The sequence below is a fragment of the Colobus angolensis genome, unplaced genomic scaffold, assembly GCF_000951035.1.
Source record: "Colobus angolensis palliatus isolate OR3802 unplaced genomic scaffold, Cang.pa_1.0 Scaffold38, whole genome shotgun sequence".
Lineage (NCBI taxonomy): Eukaryota > Metazoa > Chordata > Mammalia > Primates > Cercopithecidae > Colobus > Colobus angolensis.
Window position 1 is genome coordinate 1,726,240 of NW_012117154.1, and position 27,960 is coordinate 1,754,199.

At 40.1% G+C, this 27,960-nt stretch overlaps 1 protein-coding gene across 2 annotated transcripts in view; it reads left to right on the forward strand.

Annotated features, from left to right (window-relative positions):
* The window catches only part of KCNJ15 (potassium channel, inwardly rectifying subfamily J, member 15), a 142,447-nt gene that overhangs the window by 13,315 nt on the left and 101,172 nt on the right, over window positions 1-27,960 (forward strand). The window lies entirely within an intron of this gene.

Below are 27,960 nucleotides of genomic sequence, written 5' to 3' on the forward strand. Positions count from 1 at the left end.
AGTGTCTTGAGTTTGCTTCAGGACCTGCGTCTATGGGGAGCAGGGAGCATTTGCACTTCTTGGGGAAGAGGCCTGAGGAGGGGCAGTGGTGTCCTAAGCTCCTAGGGACTCAATCTATTCTTGACCTGCTATCACAGGGATGAGTTTGGCCTGAGTGAAAGTCACACCCTGAGCAGGCTCTGAGGTTTGGTTTAGTCCACAGTTTTTCAACCTCAGGACTATTGACATTTTGTCGTGGGGCCCTGGATGCACTGTGGAATGTTAGCAGCATCCCTGGCCCTCCACCACTAGATGCCAGTAATGGCTGTAATCGTAATAGGTTCGCTGCCTAATGGGCAGCCAGCAAGTCAATACACTGAGACAGCCAGTTGCAGCAGAGAAAGAGGTTTAATTCAGGGCCACCGAATAAGATGGGAGGAAACCTCAAATTTTTCTCCCCGAGGAGTTTTAGGGTTAGGGTTTTTAAGGGTTTTAGAGTGGACCAAAGTGTGGAGATCAGTAGTTAGTCGAAGAGTGCAGGGTGAAGACATTGGACAAGAAGATGAAGATGCTGTGTTCTCATACTGATGTGGTTCCTCTGGGTCTTCTAACTGGTTGATGTCAGCTGTTCCACTGGAATTCAGGATCTGAAAAGCATCTTAAGCAGTTTTTTTTTTTTCTTTCTTTTCTTTTCTTTTTTTTTTTTTTTTTGAGATAGAGTCTTGCTCTGTCACCCAGGCTAGAGTGCAGTGGCACGATCTCGGCTCACTGCCACCTCCGCCTCCCGAGTTCATGCCATTCTCCTGCCTCAGCCTCCCGAGTAGCTGGGACTACAGGCACCTGCCACCATGCCCGGCTAATTTTTTGTATTTTTAGTAGAGGCAGGGTTTCACCGTGTTAGCCAGGATGGTCTCGATCTCCTGACCTCGTGATCCGCCCTACTCGACCTCCCAAAGTGCTGGGATTACAGGCGTGAGCCACTGCGCCCGGCTGCATCTTAAGCAATTTTTAAGCAAAAGCCTTGTGATTCTAACCTCTGAGATGTTATCTATAAGAACAACGGGGATACAGATGATCAGTGTCTAGGCCTACATTACTTTCTGTTACAAGGAAGTGGGCCCAAAGTGCAGCCTGATTAATGCTTAATTATAACTGTATTTCTGTACAGAATTCTTGTTAAGAATTATTGGGCCCAAGATTGACCTAATTTTCCCACATTATGTAAGATTAATTATAACATGGCCTCTCAGATTGGCTCAAGGGTGGAGTGAAGGGGACCATGCCGTTTGGGAAGAGCCATTCAGACATGTCTAATAAGTAAACATTGCTTTTCTCTACCTTACTTAATATTCTTTGCAGATTTCAGAAACAGCCTAAAATAACATTCCACGCATTGAATGCATATACTAGTTCACAGTGAGGCCCTAGAGTACTGGAAGCAAAGTAGGGAAAAATTAAAATTCTAAATCTTCTACACAGTAAATGCAAACATGAACTGGACACTCCTCATTTCTTCCATATTTCCTTTTCTACCATCTTTAAACTATTCTCAGCCTCAGACGGACTGATGCATTAAAGCCCCAGAGTGTGGACAATTTATGGAACTTGAAAAATGCATGTCTGGCAGCCATGGAGAGAGGGAGAAGGGGCAGTCCCACTCAGACCCTCAGTCTCCTCTTTGTCTTTCATGTACTCTCTAATGTCTACTCCATTGAGTGTACTCTTGGTACCCAACTCCTTTAATGGGAGAAGCTTTCAGCTGTTGCTCAGGGTATTGCTGCTCATATGCACCAAAGCCATTGAGCACACTATCCAGGGGACCCTCACCAGCCCTCTTGGATATTTGCACTATTGATGGTCCTGAGGTGACCTCAAGGATGAGTCATAGGAGTTAGTCAATCTTTAAAGGGTGTATCTATTCCCTCTGCTGGGAGATTGTGTGTTATTTGATGTGAATTTTCAATACAAACCCATTTTAAATACAGAAAACATCCCAGATGGAAAGGAAAAACCTTTTCAGACAGCTTTTCTTCAACTTTGTTTCTGAAGACATAATTTTCTTCAGTGGTAGGCAGAATTCTAAGATGACTCACACCTTGAATAATTCCTTCCTCTTGAGTAGGGGCAAGAGCCATGGATATGATGGGATCTCACTTTGATTGCGTTATAATATATGGCGAAAGGGACTTTGGCAGATGCAATTAAGGTCTCTGAACAGATGAGGTAAGGTAAAGGGAGGCTGCTCTGGTTGGGCCTTATCTAATCAGATGAATTTTTATGGTCTCAAAGTCTGAGACAGAAGTCAGAGAGAGGCATGTTCCTGCTGGCGTGGAGGAAGAAAGCAGCCACATAGAACCAAAGAGTGGCCTGAGAGCTGAGAGCAACCCCAGCCCAGGAGCCAGCAAGAAAATGGGGACCTCAGTGCTACAATCACAAGGAACTGAATTCTACCAGCAACCAGCAAGCTGGAAGAGGACACCAAGCCTCAGATGACCTTCCAGCCATTTCTCAATAACTTATGTTGTATTAAGTCACTAGGTCTATACGTAACTTGTTATCTGGCAATAGAAAATCAATACACCTTCATTTTATTTTGTTGCTAAATTGGGTATTCACTGTATTTTCTTATTTGCTTTGTTCTTGATGCTCTGGCATCTAGGACCTTATTGACAGGAGGAAACTGCCCTTCCCAAGGCTTTACTATCCCAAAGATTATAAAGGACTTGCCCTGGAGCATGCTTTTCATATAAAAACTAACAATCCAGAGGCCTTGCCTTGAACCACCTTCTCTCTCTGGCTCCTACACTCCAGGAGGCAACGTTCCTCTGCTCTGATCATCTCAGGACGAGGTACCAGACAGCTAGAGACAGCCCCTATACCCTGGAGCCTGCCGAAATTATTTAATCCAGCAGATCGTACACCTACCTAGTCTGTTAACCCTGCCTCACCTGTTCCTTCCATGAAAACCACAATAAAGATGTCTGCCTCTGCTTTCCCCATTTCCCCACTCTGCTTCCTTATAAACTCTGGTCCTTCCATTTTTAACTCCTCCTCTTGGGACCTGTGTATAACAAACTATCTTGTCAATGACAGTCATCTTCTGATTTGTTGGCCTCACCATACTGGAATAATAAAACCTATTTAAAACAAACTATTAGGGTAGTTTTCCTTACACATTTCTTCTCTGTGTTCTACTCCAATCCTCCCAAACTTCAGGAGTGTCAAAAAATACTAAATGAAGATTATTAAATCTTGACCTTAATCAGGTTCCATTGCGAATTTTTTAAATAAAAAGATTGTTTTAGTATTAAAAAAATACTTCACAAGGGATAACAAGCACATCTTGGCTTTTGTCCCTTCTTACAGATTTTTAGTGTAAGCTGAAAGGAAAATAAAAGTATGGGAAAGATTTTGCCAGACAAAACAGAACAATAGGCAAAGTTCCATGTAAAATGCCTGATTGGTGCAGGCAGCCAGTATCCTCTAATGGAAAAATTCACAAATGTAACAAAAATAAATGGTGCATCATACATTATGTTTGTCAATACTTTTGTGATGATTTATACTGGAATGGTCAGCCAGAGATTGCCTAATTTTTTGCCCTATGCTTTAAGACCAGCCTCCCATACTTTCCTAAACATCTGAGGAGCTTACAAAAGGGCTTTTGCTTTGTTTTACTCAAAGAAAAGTGAACTCCTTCTCTTACTAATGATCTGAGCATTTTCCTCTCAGGAAACAAATAATATTTAAGCAAGTGGTTTAGCACGACACTATTTTTTGCTTCTGATGTAAAAGGCCTATTACTTACAAAGAAAATCAAACTCGATATTTATAAACGAATTATTTTATTGATAATGTGCTCTTCCTTTACACATCTTATTATCTTGTATTAATAGCTCTAGCCATATTGACATTTTTAGTTTTATCTATACATGATATTTTTTCTAAGAGGAATATTTTAGAGGCCAGTCAGGCATTTGGATATAATTTTTGCAAGGATATTTTTTTTTTAAATTTACAAATAATGATATCACAGACCTGAGCATCTGCAAATACATTGGTAACTGCTATAGTTACAAATAAACACACGCTCATGTATGCACACACAACCATGATCATACATATCCGTATGCCTCTCCCTTTTCTATGCACACCTCATACATATAGGGGTATGTATGTGTGTACCTGTGTGTGTGCATGCATGTATTTGCGTGTGATACTCTTATCAATTAAATGGGCAGTAGCTTTGTATTATGGCAGCTATATCACTTTAGAATTTCACATACCTGTGACTGTCACCCACACTACAGCATACTTACTTCATCATTGTAACTTTGGATATTTTAACATATTTGGGCATTCATTTGTTTTTACAAAAGTAAGAATAATTCCTATCTCACCAAGTTACTAAGAGGGTTAAATATGGCTCCACCTGCCTGAAATCCTTTTTCTCCTGACCATCCACACTGATTTCTTCTTGTCCTTCGGATGTCGCTCACTGTTTTAGAATGGATAACCCTGACTAATGAGCTAACATAGCCACGTAATGACTGTTACATCCCTTGATTCATAGCACTTGTTTATGTCTGTTTTGATCATATTCATTTAATTAAATATATATCTGACTCCCTCTGTAAGAGAACAAATGCCATGAGAACAGGACCTTGTTTGTCTTATTCACTATTCTAGCATTCAGTGCCTGAAAACATGCCTGACATGTAGTAGTCACTTGATCAATATTTGAAGGGAGGAAGGAAGGAAGGGAGGAAGGAAGGAAGGGAGGGAGGAAGGAAGGAAGGGAGGAAGGGAGGACGGGAGGACGGGACTCTCACAGCTGGAGCTTCTCCCACAGTTTGTGCTTTCTCCTGAGAGACTCTTGTTTCTTGTTTATCTTGTTCACTATTCTAGCATCCAGTGCCTGGAAACATGTCTGACACATAGTAGTTACTTGATCAATATTTGAAGGAAGGAAGGAAGGTAGGAAGGAAGGTAGGAGGGAGGGAGGGAGGAAAGGAAGGAAGGAAAGGAAGGAAGATAGGGATAAAAGGAAGAAGAGAGGTTTGGTGGGAGGGAGAAAGGGAGGGAAGGATGAAGGAGTGTGAAAGGGATGAAGGAATTAGTAGGGAGGCAGGAAGAAGTTTAAATGTCCAACACGATGACTAACACATTATATAGGCACTTAATACACTTCAGTTTTCTATTTTACAACCTGTGATTTTTGGTAAGTTTCTTAAACTCTTTAGGCCTCGCTTATCTTATCTGTAATAATGGTACATGCAGTACCATCCAATAGGATTGTTCTAAGGAATAAATGGAAAACAGAAGTAAATGCAGAATATATTGCACTGTGCAGAATTATATGCTCATTAAATATTACATATTAATATTTTTGTTACTTCCCCTAAATGATATCATTGGACACAAACTTCTGAGTTCAATTAGAATTTATAACTTATGGGTATGAATTTGTTCAAGTGGTGTTGTATTTCCTTTTATAAAAGTAACCATTTGAGATATCTGAAACTTGAACTCTTGGTCTCAAGTGATCCTTCTGCCTCAGCCTCCCAAAGTGTTGAAATTACAGGCATGAGCCACTAGGCCTGGCCATTTGTGATATAATTAATAAACAATCAAGGAAATACTTAACAGTACTTATAATTATTAAGTTAATGTGACCAAAGTTAAACTTTAATGCAAGGAATATATGAGCCCTTAACTAAAAATTATAATTCCTTTGCTTGTTTGATGGCTGAATCAAATAAACCGTAAGAAAACCACTAGAAAATTATACTTGTTTTCAATACATCCTTATACTTCTGAGTAGATACAGAAGCCACCTTAAATTTTAATTAAGAACAGTTTTTCTGACCCCAAACAAGAATAAAACAATAAAGTAAAGTGCCACCAGAAAATGAAAACGTGAATAATGACTTTCTTTTCATTGCCTAATGGGTATAGAGGGTTATTTTTTCCCATACAGCATAGATTAATTTTTTTATTTCTTATAATGAAATTCCTTAGGTACCTTAATGAAGATTTCCTGCAAAATAGATTAAAACTTACAAAGTGATACAAGCTTTGTGCTTTCAGCCAGAAACTGTCTTTTAATTGGCCAATAAAACTGTCTTTTAATTGGCCAAGAGAAGCTAAGGGAAATGGAATACCATTTGTGTCATTTCCATCACACTATTTCTTATTCTCAGTACTTAGTGTGTAACTGTGGAGAGATTTGCCAAGTGTTCACTCGCAGATTGATAGCTCCATGTATAATTCCAAATGATAGAGATGGAGTGTTGTGTCCTCTGATAGCAGAAGCAGCAGCCACTGCCTTCCCCACAAACCTGTCATGAAGAAATCAGTGGGGATTGGATTTTGCACTGACCTGGATAAAAGGACACTTCATCACAGCAACAGCCTGCTGGGAGAGGAGGGAACAGACCTTGCTCTTGCTGCTGCAGATGCCTGCAAAGGATCTTTCCTTGGAGGGGTCTTGGAGCTCCTTTCTCTGCAGCTGCACCAAGTGACCAGGTCTATCTGCACATATACAGTAGCCACCTGCTATCACTGTTGCATGTTACACAATGAATCTTACCATGGGAGTGAAGATGCTTCTGGTTCTTCAAAGTGAGAAGAAGAAGAAGAAGGAGAAGGAAGGGGGAGGGGGAGGAAGAAAGAAGAAGAACACCGGTGGGAGCTATATTCCAGGCTCCATAGCTGGTTATTCCAGATGAAGAAAATGGAGCTTCAAGAGGTTGTGAGGCTTACCTGGGAGGGTGAGGGAAGTAAGGGTATGGGCGTGTGTGTGATGTAGCAGTGGCAGCTTGTCCCAGTGGGAAAACCTTACCCTGAGAAGTCATGGGAGATCCCGAGAACCACATAAAGCCACATAGCACTTCCCATCCTCCATCTTTCCTCCCAGTATAGTTCCCCACAACCTCTACTACCACCCCACACTCTGCACCAGGCTCTTATCTAAGTTTTTTGGAAAGAACACCATCAGTTCAACAAACAAGCATAAAACAAGACTCTCACAGCTGGAGCATCACCCACAGTTTGCACTTTCTCCTGAGAGACTCTTTGATCTCTCCTGCCATTGTCTTGGGGCCATCCTAGTGGTTCTTCAGACATGCCTGAATATGTCTACATTCCACCAGCGAATGCCCAGACCGAGGGCCACACACCTACCCACACAGACACAAGAAAAATCTCACTCATCAACAGTGGTGCACTAAGTCTAAGGTTACAGGAAACAGTGACACACAGGAAGTCTGTTGTCAGATAAGAGAGTTAGACAATTCAAGGGACAACCGAAATGGACTTTAGTGAGGACCTGCATGGAAGGGTCCTGGTGTCTGTGCGTGAACACGGGAGGGACACTTAGGTCTGTGAGGCCTCAGGAAAGCCTTCTGAAAGCAAGAGGCCCTGAACTGAAACAGCTGGGTGTCTAAGTGTTCTGTGGCTTAAGGAAAAAAGCAAGGACAATCTGGGTACAGGGAAGTCGACAAGGGAAGACTCAGTGGCAGAAAATACCTGGGTGAAGCCAGAGCCCCCATCTCGCTTAATTTGAGAAGAACCTAGAATCCCACGCGGAGAGTGGCAAGAGACCAAGCTGCAGTATCAGCAGAGACTGAGTCATAAAGGGCACTGAGGGACATAGCAGGAAGCTCAGATTTTGGACTGACAGGAAAAAAAGAGTCCCTGATAGACTCAAGTTTCTCTCTCAGATTGATAGCTTCATTTCTAATCCCAATGATAGAAATGGAGTGTTGTCTTTGAATAACAGAAGCTATCAGGATTATACTGTAGTGCTTTTGGAAGGCTACCCTGGAGGCAGTGTAACAGAAGGTCAGAACTTAGGAGGGTTACCTGATGAGGCTACTGCAATAGTCCAAAGGGATGATGGTTTGGGCCTGGACTAAACTATGGCAAGTAGGAATGGTGAGGGGATATCAAGAGAAGAGTGGCAGGTAGCAGGGCCAGATGACGGCCTAAATCGAGGGGTACAAGAGAACTTGCACGAAATAAACAGTCAATCCTGGTGGGACTGAATGGGACTGCCCTTGCAGGAAGAAGAGAGAAAGGGTTAAAACTACATGTCTTAAGGCTATTTGCCAATGTCCTTAGGAAGCAGGGAGTATGGCTGATGGAGCTTTTGGTCCTAATTAGCCAAAACTGGGATCCTGCCAATTTTAGAGGCTTTCAAGGGGCATGCTTCGAGGAAGAGTCCCCCTGAGCTTAAGTAATGAGCGATGGCCTGCCATCCAGCCCAGGGGCAATGTCTCTAACCCTGGGTCATGCCAGAATTATACTCTCTTGACTAAACACATCAGTTTGTCCAGGACTCAACATATTTCATTTTATTTAATATTCCCCCAACCCCCAAGTAGACGTACTTACTACTCATTTCACAGGGAACAAGCTTCAGGAGAAGCAAGGCCATTTTTTCACATAGTTGGTAAGCATTCAAAACAGTATTCTAATGCTGCCCTGTCTGATTCCTAGGTTTTATTCTATCCACTATGTACAATATCAGAGGGGTCCATGTGTTTCTCTTCTAGACAGAGAAAAGAGTGAGGAGACCTCAACAGTGGACACTAGTCTCCACAATTCAGAATGAAGTAAACTGGGACTTGCAGAAGAGGGAAACCACATTGCTTCAGTTAGGTAGCGTTTGGTGACAGTGATAACAATGACAACGAAAACAGCAGCAACTAATATTTACTGAGTGCTTCATATGCACCAGACATTGCTCTAACTCATGTAATCCATGCAAAAACCTACAGAAATAGGTATTGTCATGATGTCCAGATTGTTGAGTGAAATAATTTTACAGATGAGGAAATGGGTCCAGGAGAATTAAATAACTCTTCCAATTGACAAGGTAGAGGTGGAAACAGCATGGAAATTCAGGCATCCAGCTTCAGAGCTCACTCTCCTAACCACTATACTACATTCTCTATGGTCAGGTTGAACACAATAGTTTGCCTCACGTTCCTTCATGGTTTGTGAATGCAGCTGAAAATTCCCATGATCACTAAAAGACGAAACAAGGTCGAGCGTTTTATTCTCACTTCCTTCAAAAAAAAAGTTGATGAGAAAGGGTGATAGTACACACATAGGGTCTAGCAATAAATCATTTTTCCCTCCCCTTTCATAGTGAAGGGCATAGGAGTGAAATGAGCTTTTAGAATTCCTGAGAATCATAGGTACTCCACCCTAACCACAGATGCTGGAAACTGCATGATGATATGTATTACATTCAAATGTGGGAACTTAGGTCTAATTTTAAGCAACAGTTCAAACTGGGTGTAATTAAAACCTGCAGCATTCTACTTCTGGAAATGAAAAAGAAGCTTGTATCATACTAATCCTCTCACGGGTGACAATTGTAAACTATAGCCAAGTTTAAAACATTCTTTGAAGGCACTGAAGAAGGAAGAAATGCAGGCTGAATGTGGAACAGAGTCAGCCTTCAACAAAGAAAACTGCACTGTACGTAAAAGATTTAGCAGGGCGTTTCACCTGAGAACACAGCCCTGTCTGCACAAGATGAAGTGGCTGAGCTCCTGCAGAAATATGCAGTCTTCCTTGTTTGAGAAGTCAGAGTATGGAGTTCATAACTGGAAAAACTGGAGCGTGAGGTGTGTAGGAATGCCAAAAAGGAGGACATCAAGGAGGGGGAATCCCCCAAATCTGTGCGCAAACTTTGCCCAGTTCCTGGCTGACTACACATGCATAAACTGCACTTGCGTGTGGAAAATATCAAGGGTCTTAGAAGGAGGCAGCAGATGGAGGACAGAGGGAATTGAGAGGAGATATCGACTGTAGTCCCCGCCAGACAGGCAGCCAACTTCACACTCTAAGGCAGAACTCAGCACTCTGACCGAGTCTCTAAAACAAAACATTTACAATGCCCATGATAAAAGAAAATATTGCTAGACATGTGAAGAAATAGAAAAATAGGACTCATAAAAAGAAAAGCCGTCATTAGGAACCACTTCTAAGGAGACCAAAAGTTTGGAGTTATGAGAGAAGGAGTGCACAGCACCTGTGACATATATGTGCAAACATATAAAGGAACAAGGGGTCATGATGATGGTCAACTGGGAATCCTGGCAGGAGAAAATAAATTTATATACATAAAGAAATAATTATAGAATTAAAAATGAAAATGTCTGAGATGAAAAATTCAATTATTTTCCTTAAGAGCAGATTGGAGAAAGCAGAATAATAAACAGATGAGACAAATAGAAAGCAAATAAGAACTTGATAGGCATAAACCTCATCAGATAATTAATTACATAAATGTAGATGGAGTAAACATTTAAACTAAAAGGTAGAAATGATCAGACTGTACAAAAATATGAGACTAAACTATATGCTGTTTTTATTAGTGATGGTTCTCTAGAAAAACAGAGCCAATAGGGTGTATGGGTGTGGGTGTAGAGGAGAGAGAGAGAGAGAGAGAGAGAGAAAGAGACTTAAATACATTGGCTCATGTTACCTTGGAAACTGGCAAGTCTAAAATCTGCATAGTAGGCCAGCAGGCTGAAGACCCAGGAAGAGTTAATGTTGCAGCTCTGGTTCAAAAGCAGATGGCAGGTAGAATTCCTTCTTCCTTGGGTGGGGAACCTCCATCTTTTTCTCTTAAGGCCTTCAACTGATAAGAGGATTCCCACCCATGTTATAGAAGATAAACTGCTTTACTTAACATCCCCTGATTTCATTGTTAATCTTACCCAAAAGCTATCTTCACAGCAACATCCAGACTAGTGTTTGACCAAATATCTGGGTGCCATAACCTTGCAAAGTTTGTGTTATAGCATAAAATTACAGAACCTTTTTATCTCCTTATGGTCTTGGCTCATCGTCATGTTTTTGAATCTCATAACTGCTTCTCTTTGATCACAGCTTGATTCACTGATCTTATTGCATGGAGGCATTGCCTTCTTGTATTCTGTTGAGAATGGAAAATTTTTTACAAAATAATTTATTTCTGGTTTTTCTATAAATAATTTTGAAAAGTCTCTGTGCTTCTCTTAGTCTTCAGGGATACTGATTCTTTCAACTTTTTGAATCTTTTATTCAAATCAGGAATGTATTGATTTTTTTCTTTCAGATTCATTCTTCACAAAAGGAATATTTATCTAGACTTGACACTAGAGAAAAATGTGTTAATTGCCCTTTCATAGTTGATTAGATCACTGGTTATATTGGTCAAGGCTCATAGTGGAAGAAAGCAGAATGCACTCTATTTGATCTGAGAAGAAAGTGATGTATCAGATGGAATGATGAACCTTACAGAATCTCAGTGAGGCTCAGGGCCTAAGGTTTAATTATCATATAATCAAAAATACAGCAATCAAAGGAAATGCCCAACCACCTATGGAACTGTTTCTGTTGCTGCTGCCTACTGCTCAGTACCTAAGTTTCTAGGAATCAGACTTCAGAAACTGCCAGACCTGCACCGAGAGAACCAACGTATCTATCACGAACCATGGCCACTGGCTCCCATTGCTCACACCCACCTGGTCTCATGTGGACATCTCCTTGGCAGAATCTAAGCCACATGCAAAATCTTGGCTCTGCTAAGTAGGGCTTTTAGTCTCCTGGCATCTGTTATACTAGAAGATTCAGTAGAAGGAAGTGAGAATGGCAGCAGAATGAGCCAGTGAAAAATCTGCTGCACTAAACAATCTCAGTGCTAGATGGAATACCCACATCTCAAATCCAAGGTCCAGAAGGCCTTTATCTATGCTGGCTTCACTGTAAATGAGTGGGTCTCTCATCATGTCACTGATTTTCTGGGACTCTATCCTAAAGAAAGATTTTTTTAAAAATTGCAGTCCCTTCTTATACCAACTCTAGGGCTCCTCCTTTCTGCGTCTTCCTCCGCAAAACTTTATTTTCTTAAATGAAATGTGTCACCAGCAATCTCTCTCCAAACCTTCCACACCACAACTCACCATACCCACTAGATTTTTGAGAATTTTAGTCTTGAGTGAAAATACAAGTGTGTGGGGAGAAAAGGAGAAGTGGATTCTGACCACCAACACAGTAGAAGATGAGCCACATGGTTTCTAAGCTGGCACAGATTCTGGGTACATGAGTTGGGAACAGAATTAATGCAGGGATAGTTTTGGGTAAATTAACTGACCTGTTTAAGGATATTTGGAATAAGTTACCTATAAGCAGAATTCTAGAGGTAATGTCCTATGATTTTATAAAATCTGGAAGTCACTCATTTACATGCTGGAAATTTTTTTTCTAGACAAAAATGATGCATGACTTCAACAAATGGTGCTAGAACAACTGGATGTCTATGTTCAAAAGAATGATGGAGGACCACTTCTTCACTCCATACATTGAAAACATCCCTGAAAATATACCCCAAGACCTAGAGGTAAAACTTAAAACTATAAAACTTTTAGAAGAAAATACAAGAGTAAATATTTGTGATTTTGAGTTAGGCAATAGCTTTTAAAGATACAACACCAAAAACACAAGGGACAAAACAAAACAAAATCAGTGAATGGAACTTCACCAAAACTAAATGGGACAACATATTTAAAAATCACATATTGGATAAGGGATTTGTATCCAGAATATATAAATGATACCACTTGCAACTCAGCAATAAAAAGACAACCTAATTAAAAGCAGACAAATCATTTGAACAGACATTACTGCAAAGAAGAAATACTAATGATCAATAAGCACATGAAAGATGTTCAACATCATTAGCCTTTCAGGAAATGGAAATCACATGAGATATCACTTTACACCCACTAGAATAGCTCAAAGAGAAAAGGTAGACAATAATAAATGTTGTCAAGGATATGGTGAAACTGGGACTCTCATTCACTGCTGATGGGAATAAAAGAGTGCAGTCAATTTGGAAAACAGTTTAGGAGTTCTTCCAAAAGTTAAACATAGAGTTACCATATAATTCAGCAATTCTCCTCTAAGAATACTAAAAACATGCATCCACACAAAAATTCACACATTATTGTTCATAGTAGCATTATTCATAATAGCAAATAAGTGGAAACAGCCCAAATATCCATCAACTAATAAATGGATAAATAAAATGTGGTATATTTATTAAATGAAATATTATTTAGCAATAAAAATAAATGAAGTACTGATTCATGTTGAGCATGAGTGAATCTTGGAAACATGATGCTAAGTGAAAAGAGCCAGTCACAAAAGACCACATATTACATGATTCAGTCTATATTAAGTGTCCAGAATAGGTAAATCTGTAGAGATAGAAATCAGATTTGTGCTTGACAGGGGATTGTGGAGGAGGATGCAATAGGAAGTGGCTACTAATAGGTATGGTGTTTCTTTTTGGGGTGATGAAAATGTTATAAAATTAGATAATGTTGGTAATTGTACAACTTTGTGAATATACTCAAAATCACTGGCTCGTACACTTTAAAAAGGTGAATTTCATGGTGTGTTAGTTATATGTCAAAAAGGCTATTAGAGATTTACTTGAATTTCACAAAAAGAATTGCTCATTTAATGCAAGTTTATTCATGATATTCTCATTGTTTGAAGTATGAAATTCATTGTTTGAATTAAAAATTACAGCACAACATATCAAAATGTGTGGGATACAGATTTTAAAAATCTAAATTTTCATCTTAAGATGTAGAAAATACAAGTAAAAGAAAGAAAATTAAACCCTCAATAGAAAGAAGACACAATAAACATAAAAGTAAAAACAAATGAAATAAAAACTAAAATATAATGATGATGATGATAGTGATAATAATAGTAACATGAATGAATCCTGCAGCTGGTTGTTTTTTTAAAAAAAAATCAATAAAATTGTTAAAACTCTCACTAGACTTATCCAGAAAAAAAGAAAGAAGACACAAATGACCGCATTAGGAATAAAAGAGGAGCATCACTACAGATCCTATAGACTTTAAAAGGATCATAGGAAATATTATGAGCTGCTTTGTTCTAATAACTTCAACAACCTAAATGAAATGGATAAATCCTCTGTCATAATGTTACCTTGCTTGTATTGGAATGTGTTTATTCTCAAGAGACCCATGCAGAAATAACTAGATAAAGTGCAACTCATTTTCAAATGGCTCAGCAAAATGTCAACAGTTGTTGAAACTAAGTAGTGAATATAAAAATGTTTATTATGTTATTCCTTTATATTTTACCTTTTCTGTATTTTTGAAAATTTTTATAATGCAAAATTGGGAGAAACAAATCAGGTATGGATGCATGTTAGTAGAGAGGCTTTCATTCCAGGTTAGTCATTTGAAGTAGGGCTGATGATGGAAAGGACAATGTCATGACCGTTTCACCCGAAAAGCAGTGTTGTAACCTTCCTTTTGTGTCTGGATGAAGCTTCTTGGTGACACTGGTAGGCTATGGAAACTCCCACAGAACAAGCACAGAAAGAAAGGATCTAGATTACCGGACAGTCAGTCTTGATCTTTTCAGTAGCCACAAGGGTCAACAAAAAATTTTGAGTTGCTTTGTCTGGTCATCTAGCAACTAGGAATATTACTCATAAACTGCTCAGGGCAGACAGCATTGCTTTGTAAACAGAGTCCCGACTTACTTAATTCTTCCCAGAGGTTAAAAAACTCACACAGACATGAAACCTTGGCCTAAGTGGACACTAATTGGACACTAATTACCCTTAAGAGCTCTGTTAACCCAAGCTCCCCATAAACCAAGCTTGGTATGAAATAAGAAAATGCATAAGGAAGCAGAATGCTGCTAGAAAAAAAATGACATGACCAAATTTATCAGTCCTGAAAGTCCTTTCTTCAGAAGTGATGTTGCAATTATGCAATAATAAACAATAGAAGGATTGACAAATCTCATGTTTACAGGCAGAGAACAGCTTCCCTACATTTCTAAGAAGCTGTATATTTGGAAATGGATGAAATTGAAAGTAGGGATAATTGGCATTCTAAAGCCAAGTAGGATGAAACAAGCAGAATTTTCCATATTTTAGTATGTCTCTTTTTAATTAGAGTATCTGTAAAGGAAACAAATTATTGTATAGTGGCCAGTTCTTTTTAATGAACAAGGTAAAAAGGTCTAATAATATGAACTTCCTTTTGGACTTGGGTCCTGGCTGGTGTTGGGTATCCAAGGACCCTCTCTGTCTTTTTTTTCCACGTTGGATGGATAATATGCCCACATTGTAACAAGGTTTGAGGGAGGCACATCTCACACATGCACATGAACACTCAAGCATCACGCTTATGAACTACAAAAGGATCTACCCTCTCTGTCTTATGTAGAGACTTGAGAGGGAGGGATAGGCAGGAAGAGCATCAAGACTTCTTTGCAGGACATAATTGAACTACTTGTTACTTATTTTCTTATGGTTCATTTATTCAACAAATGAAACATCTCAATTGTTCATTGCTATTATAGATAGGCACTAGGTATACTAGTAAAAAAAAAAAGACTATAAAATGTTGTTTTTATTTAGCTTACATGATGGCTGATATAGTAAAGTCAAAATTATTTAAATAAAGAAAAGGGGTAATGAAGACTTTGGATGTAGAAATCGAGGTTCTCATCCAAGCTTTGCTGCTAGCTTGCTGAGGGAACCCTGAGTAATGAGTCCTTAAACTCCCTCTAGGCCTGGAGGTTCATCCATCAAGTGAGGGGCCTTAACCATTTTTCCAACAACAGCCCTTCCAGCCCCATCTTCTTATGAAGGAGAAACCTCAGTATGGCCTCATGGGGAACATCATGGATTTTGGACTAAAGCAGTTTTGGTTCCCAGTTATTTCATCTCTGATCTTGATCATCTTATTTAACTACTCTGAGCCTCAGTTTCCTTGCTGCAAAATGAGATGATGTTTGCTTAAGTGAGCAAGCAAAGCAATCACCACAGCTCCTGGCATGCTGTAGCACATGGCTTTTGCTCCCCTGGGGTGCTTACGTAGGAAGAAAGGTTTTGCAATGTAAAGACAGTAATCATTTTGCTAGTGAGCCAGCTAATTGAGGAGACAATTTCTCCTCAATCACACTATTAGCTGATGTGCAACCCCAAAAGCATTTGTTTAATAATGAAAAAGGAGTTTTTACCAGCTCCTTCAATTTTGACCATCTTTGGACTGGAAGATTTCACTCAATTCAAAAAATTCCCAATGACATATACATTGTGAACACTAAGATTATATTCTTTGTGGAAGCTGTGTCCATTCCAACAAGTCAGGACCATTTTTACCCAACCTGTCCTAGGTAGCAAGACTCCTCAAGAGATACAGGCAGAGGCCCAGTTTTCTGAGCTGGGCTGCCACATGGTCACCCTGGGGAGAAAATGGCAGAAGATAGCTCTCTTGGGCCCACCTATCAGAAGGAAGCTCCTGTGACAACAGTGATCTCATCTCTTAGGGGTCTATGGTAGAAACAACGAAAGCAAAAGCTATAGGAATGGTACAATATAACAACCATGGTTTCCTTCAATTTTCAGAAAATTATAAATGATTAAGAATACAAAATGGATTCAGAACTTACAGATAACTTGTAAAAATCAATTTAAAAAGACAACCTAATTTTAAAATGTTCAGAAGTCTTGATCTTGGTCAGGCATGTTACAATATAGCATGGGCCACTGATCAAGTCTCCAGCAGCCAAATCCACCCCCTGCCCCAGCCTGTTTCTTATAAATAAATTTTGGTGGAACACAGCCTAGCCCATTCATTCACACATTGTCCACGGCTGCTTTTGCTCAACAACAGCAAAACTGAGTAGTTAGGACAGAGGCCGTAAGACCCACAAAGGCAAATATATGTACTATCAGGCCCCTTAGAAAACGATTTGCTTGTCCCTGCAATAGAAGCTATCCAAGTGACTGATAAGCGTATGAAAAAACACTCCAGCATTAATTGCCAATGGAAAAATGCAAATTAAACCCACAGTAAGATACCATTATGCACCCATTAGAATGGCAAAAATTAAAAACACTGACAACAACAAGTGTTGGCAATGGTGGAGAACAGTGGGAGCTCTCATACATTTATGGTTGAAGTGGAAATTGGTTCAGTTTTGGAAAGCAGTTTGGCAGTATCTACTACAGCTAAACATTTATGTCTCCATGGCCCAGCAATTCCTGGTCATATTCTCGAGAGATATGAGGGCTGTGGCCACCAAGAGACACGTATGAGAAAGGTCCTAGCACCTTTATTTATAACCCCAAACATAAAACGATAAATGTCTGTCAACAGTAGGATGAACTAAATAAATTGGAATAGTATAGAGCAATGAAAAAATAAGCTATTGCCCCATGCAAGGATGTTTCACAGACATAATATTAATCAGAAGAAAGCAGATGTCAAGGAGTCCATGTTGTATGATTCCATCTACTTGAAGCTCAGTAACACATGGTACTAGAAGTAGGAATAGCAGTTACCTCTAGGACTGGGGATTCGTATTGAAAGAGAATGAAGGTTGGGAAGCCTGCTGGGGCCTGGGAATGTCATAGATGTTGTTCTGGGAGGTGGTTGCAAGGCTGTAGACATATGTAAGAGGTTATTGGATGGTACACTGAAGACTGGAGCACCTAACCATAGAAGGTACAGTGTTACATTTCAATATAGAAGATAAAATATTAAAGAAAAAAAAAAAACCGTGGGTCCTTTTGGACTTGAACCTTATGCCACAGTGTTACTACAGAGTCATGTCTTAACTGGAACTCAAATTGTAATACTTTAAAGCTTTGTGTTGAAAAGAATGAACATTTCAGAATGTAATTCTGCATTTGTGGTGAAGTCCTCATCAATAACTCATTCGAAGCTGAGGAGACTGCTGTTTCCCCTAGTGCCCTGGCCCTGGCCCTGGCGGGTGCAGGTTTGTCGAGACATCTACCAAGGGGATCAATGCCCCAGGCTGATGTCACTCCCTGTGCTTGACTTCTGTGTCTGGGTGGCAATCAGGAGCCTTCCTGCGCCTCCAACAAGGGATAGACAGGAGGAAGCGCCCTCCAAAGGCTGGCCTGTGTCATGGATTGTCCAGGAGGTGGGCAACATAAGGGGCGAGGTCATCTCTTGGTGAGCCCACGCCTGGCCTTACAGAGCAGTGACAGATCACCTGTCACCCCTGCAACAGACAAGTGGTCCCATGTCCGTGAGCCACAGGGTGCCAGGGATGTAGGATTGCAGCTCCCCTGTGGGTACCCTTGACGAAGGGATTTATTCCTCCAAGGAGGTTTGGGTCCTCTGCTGCTCTCAGATAGTCAGTTGCTTTCTGATTGGTCCACACAAAGGATACTTGGTCCAATTGTATAACACCATCATGGAGGGCTGGAGTCACATCAAAAATGTCCCTGTACCTCCAGCCTCCATCACTGCACACCTGTAACTCTGCTCACCCTAAGTGCTTAATGAACATGGTGGATGGGCTGGTGTACAAATGCCTTTTTGGGGTGGTTTGACTTGTAGCCATCTCTGCTGTCACTACAAAAAGATGAGAAGAGCCTCACAGAGGTGGTATCAGTGGGAGAACCTCCAACCCTCCTTTGAACACATTCCTAACAAAGAAACCTGCATGCTTTACCTACCTTTTCTCCTACCTGTCTTGTGTCAGAGCAGTGCCTCCCTGCTGCTGATTTAGAGCAAACCAAACAACTGGACCTGTTTACATCTAGCACGTTGCAGTGTTCTACCTAGATTCCAAAAATGAACTCAACAATGATTCGATGTCATTGATCAGGTTCATAATGCTTGGATTTGTTCATACCAGGGTTTTCCCTAGAAGGTTACTTGTAAGATAAATATCTAATAGGAGAGGTTTAATTATTTTGTGTTGTTTTTCTTACTAGCCATATCTCCTTAAAAGTATAGAGAGTGGAAATTAGACATCAGTTTTCTTTTTATCAGGCTAACTGGATTCCAACTCTGAAGTTCTGCAATGCTTGTATTTTGAAGTGTGTTTGCATGGCCCTGTTAGTTTCCTGTGGCTACTTTACTAAGGAGCTAATAAAGAAGCATATAGATTATGCTTTCATAATTACAATTTAATATGGATTTTAATAAAATGGATTCCTTTATCATTCTCTGAATTGTATTTTGTACATTTAAAATATTGTATGGAGGAGTCTGTATCAGTTTGCTCAGGCTCCTGTAACAAATACTACAGGCGGGGTGGCATAACCAACAGAAATTTATTTTCTCACAGTGGAGGCTAGAAGTCCGAGATAAAGGTATTGGCAGGGTTGGTTTCTCCTGAGGCCTCTCTCCTTGGCTTGTGAATGATTGTCTTCTTGATGTGTTCTCACATGGTCATCCCTCTGTGTGTGTCTGTGTCGTAATCTACTCTTCCTATAAGGACAGCAGTTATGCTAGATTAGGGCCTACCCGTGTAAACTCAGTTTACCTTCATTTCTTCTTTCAAGGCTTTGTCTGCAAACATAGTAACATTCTAAGGTACTGGGGCTTAGGACTTAACCCCTTTTCTTTCTTTTTTTAAATTTTATTATTTATTTATTTATTTGAGATGGAGTCTCGCTACGTCACCCAGGCTGGAGTGCAGTGGTACAATCTCTGCTCACTGCAACCTCCACCTCCAAGGTTCAAATGATTCTCCAGCCTCAGCCTCCTGAGTAGATGGGACTACAGATATGTGTCACCATATCTGGCTATTTTTTTTTGGATTTTTAGTAGAGACAGGGTTTCACCATGTTGGCCAGGCTGGTCTCAAACTCCTGACCTCAGGAGATCCGCCCGGCTTGGACTCCCAAAGTGCTGGGATTACATGTGTAGGCCACCACACCCAGCCTTTTTTTTTTTAACCCTCATTTTAGGTTCAGGGGTATATGTGCAGGTATGTTATATAGGTAAACTGTGTGTCACAGGGGTTTGGTGTACATATAATATTGTCACCCAGGTAATAAGCGTAGTACCCAATAGGTTATCTTTCCTGATCCTCTCTCTCCTCCCACCCTCCACTCTCAAATCAGTCCTAGTGTGTGTTCCTCCTCTCCTCATATTCATGTGTTCTCCTTGTTTAGTTCCCCCTTATAAGTAAGACTAGGCAGCATTTGGTTTTTTATTTCTGCATTAGTTCATTTAGAATTATGGCCTCCAGCTTCATCCATATTGCTGCAAAGGACATGATCTCCTTCTTAGTTATGACTGCATAGTATTCCATGGTGTATGTGTACCACATTTTCTGTATCCAGTCTATCACTGATATACATTTAGGTTGATTCCAAGTCTCTGCTCTTGCAAATAGTGCTGCAATGAACATACGCGTGCCTGTGTCTTTATGGTAGAGCAATTTATATTCCTTTGGGTATATACCCAGCAATGAGATTGGTGGGTCGAATGGTAATTCTGTTTTAAGTTCTTTCAGGAATCGCTACACTGCTTTCCACAGTGGCTGAACTAATTTACACTCCCACCAGCAGTGTATAAGTGGTTCCTTTTTTTTTGGCAACCTTGCTAGAATCGACTATTTTTTGACATTTTCATAATAGCCGTTCTGACTGGTGTGAGATGGCATCTAATTTTGATTTGCATTCTCTAATGATTAGTGATATTGAACTTTTTGTCATATGCTTGTTGGCCACATATGTGTCTTCTTTTGAAAAATATCTGTTCATGTCCTTTGCCCACTTTTTAATGATTTTTTTTTCTCGTAAATTTGTTTAAGTTTCTTAAACCTTCTGGATATTAGACTTTTGTTAGATGCTGATATAGTTTGGATGTGTGTCCCTGCCCAAATTTCATATTGAAATCTAATCCCCAGTGTTGGAAGTGGGACGTGGTGGGAGGTAATCAGATCATCGGAATGGATTTCTCATGAATGGTTTAGTATCATTCCGTTGGTACTGTCATCACAATAGTGAGTGAGTTCTCTTGAGACTGGTCATTTAAAGGTATGTGGCACCTCCTACTCTTGCTCCTGCTTTTGCCATATGATATACCTGCTCCCCCTTCAGCTTCCACCATGATTGTAAGTTTCCTGAGGACTCCCCAAAAGCCAAGCAGATTTCAGCTTCATGCTTCTTGGACAGCCTGCATAACCATGAGCTAATTAAACCTCTTTTCTCTGTAAATTATCAAGTCTCAGATATTTCTTTATAGCAATGCGAGAACAGACTAATACAGTTGCACAGTTTGCAAATATTTTCTCCCATTCTGTGGGTCATCTTTTTTATTCTGTTGATAGTTTATTTTGCTAAGAAGCTCTTTAGTTTAATTAGAACCCATTTATCAATTTTTGGTTTTGATGTAATTGCTTTTGGTTTTTTTGTTGAAATCTTTGCCTGGTCCTATGTCTAGAGTGGTATTTCTTAGGTTATCTTCCAGAGTTTTTAATAGTTCTAGGTTTTACGTTTAAGTGTTTAATCCATCTTGAGTTAACTTTTGTATATGGTATGAAGAAGGGGTCCAGGTTCAATCTTCGGCCTATGGCTAGCCATTTATTCCAGCACCATTTATTGAAGGAGAGTCCTTCTCCCATAGTTTGTTCTTGGCAGATTTGTCAAAGATCAGGTGGTTTTAGGTATGTGGCTTTATTTCTAGGCTCTCTATTCTGTTTCATTGGTTGATGTGTCTGTTTCTGTACCTCTACCATGCTGTTTTGGTTACTATAGCCCAGCAGTATAGTTTGAAGTTGGGTAATGAGATATCTCCAGCTTTATTCTCTATTCTCAGGGTTGCCTTGGCTATTTGGGCTCTTTTTTGGGGTTTATATGAATTTTAAAATAGTTTTTTTTTCTAATTCTGTGAAGAATGTCATTTGTAGTTTGATAGGAATAGCCTTGAATCTGTAAATTGCTTTGGGCAGTATGGCCATTTTAGTGATATTGAGTCTTCCTATCCATGAGCATGGAATGTTTTTCCATTTATCTGTGTTATCTTTGATTTTTTGAGTAGTGTTTTGTAATTCTCATAGAGATCCTTCACCTCCCTAGTTAGTTGTATTCCTATATATTTTATTATTTTTGTGGCAATTATGAAAGGGATTGCATTCCTGATTTGGCTCTCAACTTGGATTCAGCCCCTTTTCAATATGAATATTGGAGGGGACACAGTTAAGCTCTTCATAGTCTTTCGCTTTGTCCTTTGTTGTGTTGGGACGTAACCCAGCAAAGAGTCAGCAGGGAAAGGCCACCTTCCATCTGTGTCCTGTCTTTCACACGTAGGCTCCTCTCTGTGCTCTTTCCTCCCTCCCAGGCCACATGTCCCTTGACAACAGGCTTCCCACAGCCTCAGTCATCCTATGTTTGATGGGTACCAATAGGAGAATGGTAGGCAGCAAGACCCTGAAGCCCTGATTTGGGAAATAACCTGGAGCCTTCAGTGCAGCACAGTTTTAGGAGTGGGCACCAGCTGTCAGTGCACATTCCTTCTGTTCCCTGAGCGGTTCCTTATTTCCCTCTTTGGTGTGAGGCTTCCGACTCTATTGGATAAGCAGATGCCCATTACGGCTTTGAATTGTTCATTTCAGGATGTTCAAATTATCAGGGACATTTTATTATGCACACACACAAACAGCTGTAAGAGATGGCATTTTTAAACACTTCTTAAATGCCAGACACTATTCTCTACTTTTACATGTTTTACTCAGTGAATCTTCACAACACTATGAGGTATACAAATGAATGTGAATGAATGCAATGAAACACACACTTTCAGTCAAATAAACCTGAGTGCTGATCATTCTCCAGATTCGTTCTTTGCCTGCTCTGTGTCCAGGAGACCGACTCTGGCCTGCACTGCCCAGGCCCCCTTGCAGAAGACTGCCCATACCCGGCAGCCAATGGGAGGACGAGAGCAGAAAGTGGGGACAGTTTTCCCTTTTCCCTTAACAGAGCCTCACTGGGCCCAAATGATACCATTTCATCTCTCCTTCCTTGAAACCTGGGGTGGGAACAACCTCCCCCTATTGCTGTCATCTGGGAGCCTCCCCTTCCCTTGTCTGGACCTTATCCCTGCCCACAGCTCAGGAAACTTCTGTCATTAAAGCCTCTTCGTCTGCACAATTTGGGATGAACTGTTAGTGGAATCTTATCCCACACATAAGCAACTCTCCTTTTGTGTGTATATAATTTAGGAATCTTTTGTGTAAGTACAAAATGTGTGTGTACATATTTTTCTTTTTTCCCTTTTATTTATTTAAACAATGTTAAAACAATCTGTGCCTCTTAATTTTACATTTTCCTCGGGTGCTGAAATAACAACTGAAAGTTGCTTGTATCTGCATTGTGATTTCTGTATGTGTTTGCCATCAGGGGAAAACTTATTTGAATAAAATTTACCTAAATTTAAACAACAAACACTATCTTAAACAGAATAACCAAGGTTTATTTTTATTTTTTTAATTTTTAATTTAAATTGAATTTAATTTTTATTTTTATATATGTATTTATAATTTTATATATTTTTATTTATATATTTATAAATCTATTTTATGTATATATTTATATCTATTTATTTATATATTTTTATTTCCATAGGTTATTTCCATCGGGTTTTTTTTTTTATTTCCATAGGTTATTGGGGAACAGGTGGTATTTGGTTACATGAGTATGTTCTTTAGTGGTGATTTGTGAGATTTTGGTGTGCCTGTCACCCAAGCATTATACACTGCACCCAATTTGTGGTCTTTTATCCCTCACCCCTTCCCACCCTTTTCCCCACAACTCCCCAAAGTTCATTGTGTCATTCTTATGCCTTCGCATCCTCACAGCTTAGCTCCCACTTATGAGTGGAAACATACGATGTTTGGTTTTCGGTTTTCCATTCCTGAGTTACTTTACTTAGAATAATAGTCTCCAGTCTCATCCAGGTCATTGTGAATACCATTAATTAATTCCTTTCTATGGATGAGTAGTATAACTTCATACACACACACACACACACATACATACATACATATATCACAGTTTCTTTATCCACTCGTTGATTTATGAGCATTTGGGTTGGTTCCACATTTTTGCAATTGCGAGTTGTGCTGCTATAAACGTGTGTGCAAGTATCTTTTTCATATAATAATTTATTTTCCTGCAGGTAGATACCCAGTAGTGGGATTGCTGGATCGAATGATAGTTTTACTTTTAGTTATTTAAGAAATCTCCACACTGTTTTCCACAGTGGTTGTACTAGTTTACATTCCCACCAGCAGTGTAGAAGTGTTCCCTATTCACCACATCCACAGCAACATCTATTATTTTTTGATGTTTTGATTATGGTCATTCTTGCAGGAGTAAAGTGGTATAACATTGTGGTTTTGATTTGCATTTCCCTGATCATTTTAATATGGAGAATTTTTCCATATGTTTGTTGACCATTTGTATATCTTCTTTTCAGAATTGTCTATTCATGTCCTTAGCCCACTTTTGGATGAGATTGTGTTTTTTCTTGATAATTTGTTTGAGTTCATGGTGCATTTTAGATATTAGTCCTTTGTCATATGTATAGATGGTGAAGATTTTCTCCCACTCTGTGGGTTGTCTGTTTACTGTCTGTCCTTTTGTGTACAAAAGCTCTTTAGTTTAATTAAGTCCCAGCTGTTTATCTCTGTTTTTATTGCATTTGCTTTTGGGTTCTCGATCATGAAATCCTTGCCTAAGCCAATGTCTAGACAGGGTTTTCCAATATTATCTTCTATAATTTTTATGGTTTCAGGTCTTAGATTTAAGTCCTTGATCCATCTTGAGCTGATTTTTGTATAAGGTGAGAGATGAGGATCCAGATTCATTATTATACATGCAGCTAGCCAATTATCCCAGCACCATTTGTTGAATAGGGTGTCCTTTCCCCGCTTTATGTTTTTGTTTCCTTTGTTGAAGATTAGTTGGCTGTAAGTATTTGGGTTTATGTCTGGTTTCTCTATTCTGTTCCATTGGTCTATGTGCCTATTTTTATACCAGTATCATGCTTTTTTGGTGGCTATGACCTTATACTATATTTTGAAATCAGGTAATGTGATGCCTCCAGATTTGTTCTTTTTACTTATTCTTGCTTTGGCTATGCAGGCTCTTTTTTGGTTCCATATGAATTTTAGGGTTGTTTTTTCTAATTCTGTGAAGAATGATGGTGGTATTTTGATGGGAATTGTGTTAAATTTGTAGATTGCTTTTGACAGTATGGTCTTTTTTCCAATATTCTACTCATTCATGAGCATGAGATGTGTTTCCATTTTTTTGTGTCATATATGATTTTTTCCAGCAGTCTTTTATACTTTTCTTTGTAGCGGTCTTTCACCTCCTTGGTTAGGTATATTCCTAAGTTTTTTTTTTTTTTTTTTTTTTTTGTGCTATTGTAAAAGGGGTTGAGTTCTTGATTTGATTCTCACCTTGGTTACTGTTGGTGTATAGAAGAGCTACTGATTTCTGTACACTAATTTTGTATCTGGAAACTTTGCTGAATTCTTTTATCAGTTCTAGGAGCTTTCTGGAGGAGTCTTCAGAGTTTTCTAGGTAAACAATCATACCATAAGCAAACAGCAACAGTTTGACTTCCTCTTTACCCATTCGGATGCCCTTTATTTCTTTCTCTTGTCTGATTGCTCTGTCTAGGATTTCCAGTACTATGTTGAAGAGGAGTGAGAGTGAGCATCCTTGTCTTGTTCCAGTTCTCAGAGGGAATACTTTCCACTTTTCCCCACTCAGTATTATGTTAGTTGTGGGTTTGTCATAGATGGCTTTTATTACGTTGAGGTATGTGCCTTGTATGCCAATTTTTCTGAGAGTGTTAATCATAAAAAGATGTTGGATTTTGTCTAATGTTTTTTCTGCATCTATTAAGATAATCATGTGATTTTTGTTTTTGATTCTGTTTATGTGATGTTCACATTTATTGACTTGCGTATGTTAAACCATCCCTACGTGCCTGGTATAAAATGCACTTGATCATGGTGGATTTTTTTTTTTTTTTGATATGTTGTTAGATTTGGTTCACTAGTATTTTGCTAAGGATTTTAGCATCTATGTTCATCAAGAATATTGGTCTGTAATTTTCTTTTTTGGTTACGTCCTTTCCTGGTTTTGGTAATAGGGTGATACTGGCTTCATAGAATAATTTAGGGAGGGTTCCCTCTTTCTCTATCTTGTGGAATAGTGTCAATAAGATTGGTACCAATTCTTTGAATGTCTGGTAGAATTCTGCTGTGAATCCATCTGGTCCTGGATTTTTTTTTTTTTTTGGTAATTTTTAAATTACCATTTCAATTTCACTGCTTGTTATTGTTCTCTTTAAGTTATCTAATTATTCCTGATTTAAGCTAGGAAAGTTGTATCTTTCCAGGAATTTATCCATCTCCTCTAAGTTTTCTAGTTTATGTGCATAAAGGTGTTCATAATAGCCTTGAATGATCTTTTGTATTTCTGTGGTGTCAGCTGTAATATCTCCCATTTCATTGGATTTTCTCTCTTCTTGGTTGATCTTGCTAATGGTCTATCAATTTTATTTATCTTTAAAAAAAAAAGTTTTTTGTTTCATTTATCTTTTATATTTTTTGTTTGTTTCAATTTTATCTCATGATCTCAGCCCTTACCAGCACTATAGCCCCAGCAGCTCCAGAGTGACTGGAGAGACATTCTGGGGAGTAGCAGCCCCTCTGTGGCTCTGCCTCTGCTTGCCAGTGGCCTGTGGGCCACAACTGACCACTTGGAACCCTGAGGAGTGTTCTGTCTCTAATGCTCACAAATGCCTGGCAACCAGGAGAGACAGTCAGTTGTGCTGGGGAAGGGGAGCCAGCCAGGTTCTAGAAACAGTGTCCCTGACTTTGCTCTGCTAACTGTGCAGTTAGAGGTGATAGTCTCCACCCAGGTCATGAGGGACCCAGAAATGGCTGATCGCACCCTGGAGCTCGGCCATACCAGGCCCAGCTGGACCCACAGCAAACCGCAGGGTCCAAGTGGGCCCATGCCCTTTACCTTTCTGTCCACAAGGGCCTGTCAGGGCACAGTAGTAGGGCCTGTCCCTGGATGAGGCTCAGTCTCCTGATTTCAAGTTTCCTTCTGCACAGGGAAGCTGGGTCCTGCCCACCAAGGTCCCAGGGACCCTCCTCTGAGGCCCCCTCTCTCCTTTGTGTTTAGTCAGTGTCAGCAGATGGGGAGAGGACTGAAAGGTCTCCCTAAAGGTACAAGCTGAGAAACCTGGATTTTCAGTGTAAGAACCCAGAAGAAATAAGTGGAACTGATGGGGTCTACAATTTCATGGATATTCTGTAAAGCAGGTCTATTCCTGTTCCATCCAAGCATCCTGGGTGAGCATGACTCTCCTTTGGGGGTGTCAGGTTGACCCTGGCTCTTTCCCTTGTGTGGCCCTGCTGTCTTCAGTACATGCCTCCCAAGGTGGCCCTGGGGACAGTCTCCAATCCACTGGGTCATCTTCAGAACTCAGCATCTGCAGAGGGCAGGTCCTTCTCAACTTGGATTCCACTCAACCTCTTCCCCAGCAGAGTCAGGCTCACAGCCTCCTCATGCAGCCCTGGACTCTGCCAGGAGCAATTAATCTCAGAAACTCAATCTGAGAGAGAAGCAAGAGGCCAGCTGGGGCCAGTCTGGGGTCCTAAGGGTGTCAGGGCTCCAGACCCTCGCAGGACATAGAGGGGTGATGGAAGTGGCTCTCCCAGGAGAAGTCATATCCCCTGCAGGGCAGCAGGACCCCAACTCTGCAAGGGCAACTGGTTGGTCTTTTAAAAGGATCCAGATGGGCTGAAGAAACAACAGTAATGCCTAGAATACCAACCTGGCACGAAAATGAGTGAAACAGTTACAACCAGGGACCCCAAGAAGATCCAGGGTGTTTCACTGAGGGAAATAGGAAGACGCAAAAGCACACAGAGAGGGTTTCACAAAAATCTCAAAGGACAGATACTCCCTCCCTCCTTAGAAGGCAGAATTTGAAGAAGCAGACAGGAGCTGCTCCCTGCTCTCCTCAGCTTCTCCCCTCTCCCTTCTCCTCTCTTCTCTCTTCTCCTCTCCCTTCCTCTCCCCTCTACTCCCCTCTCCTGGCTTCTCCT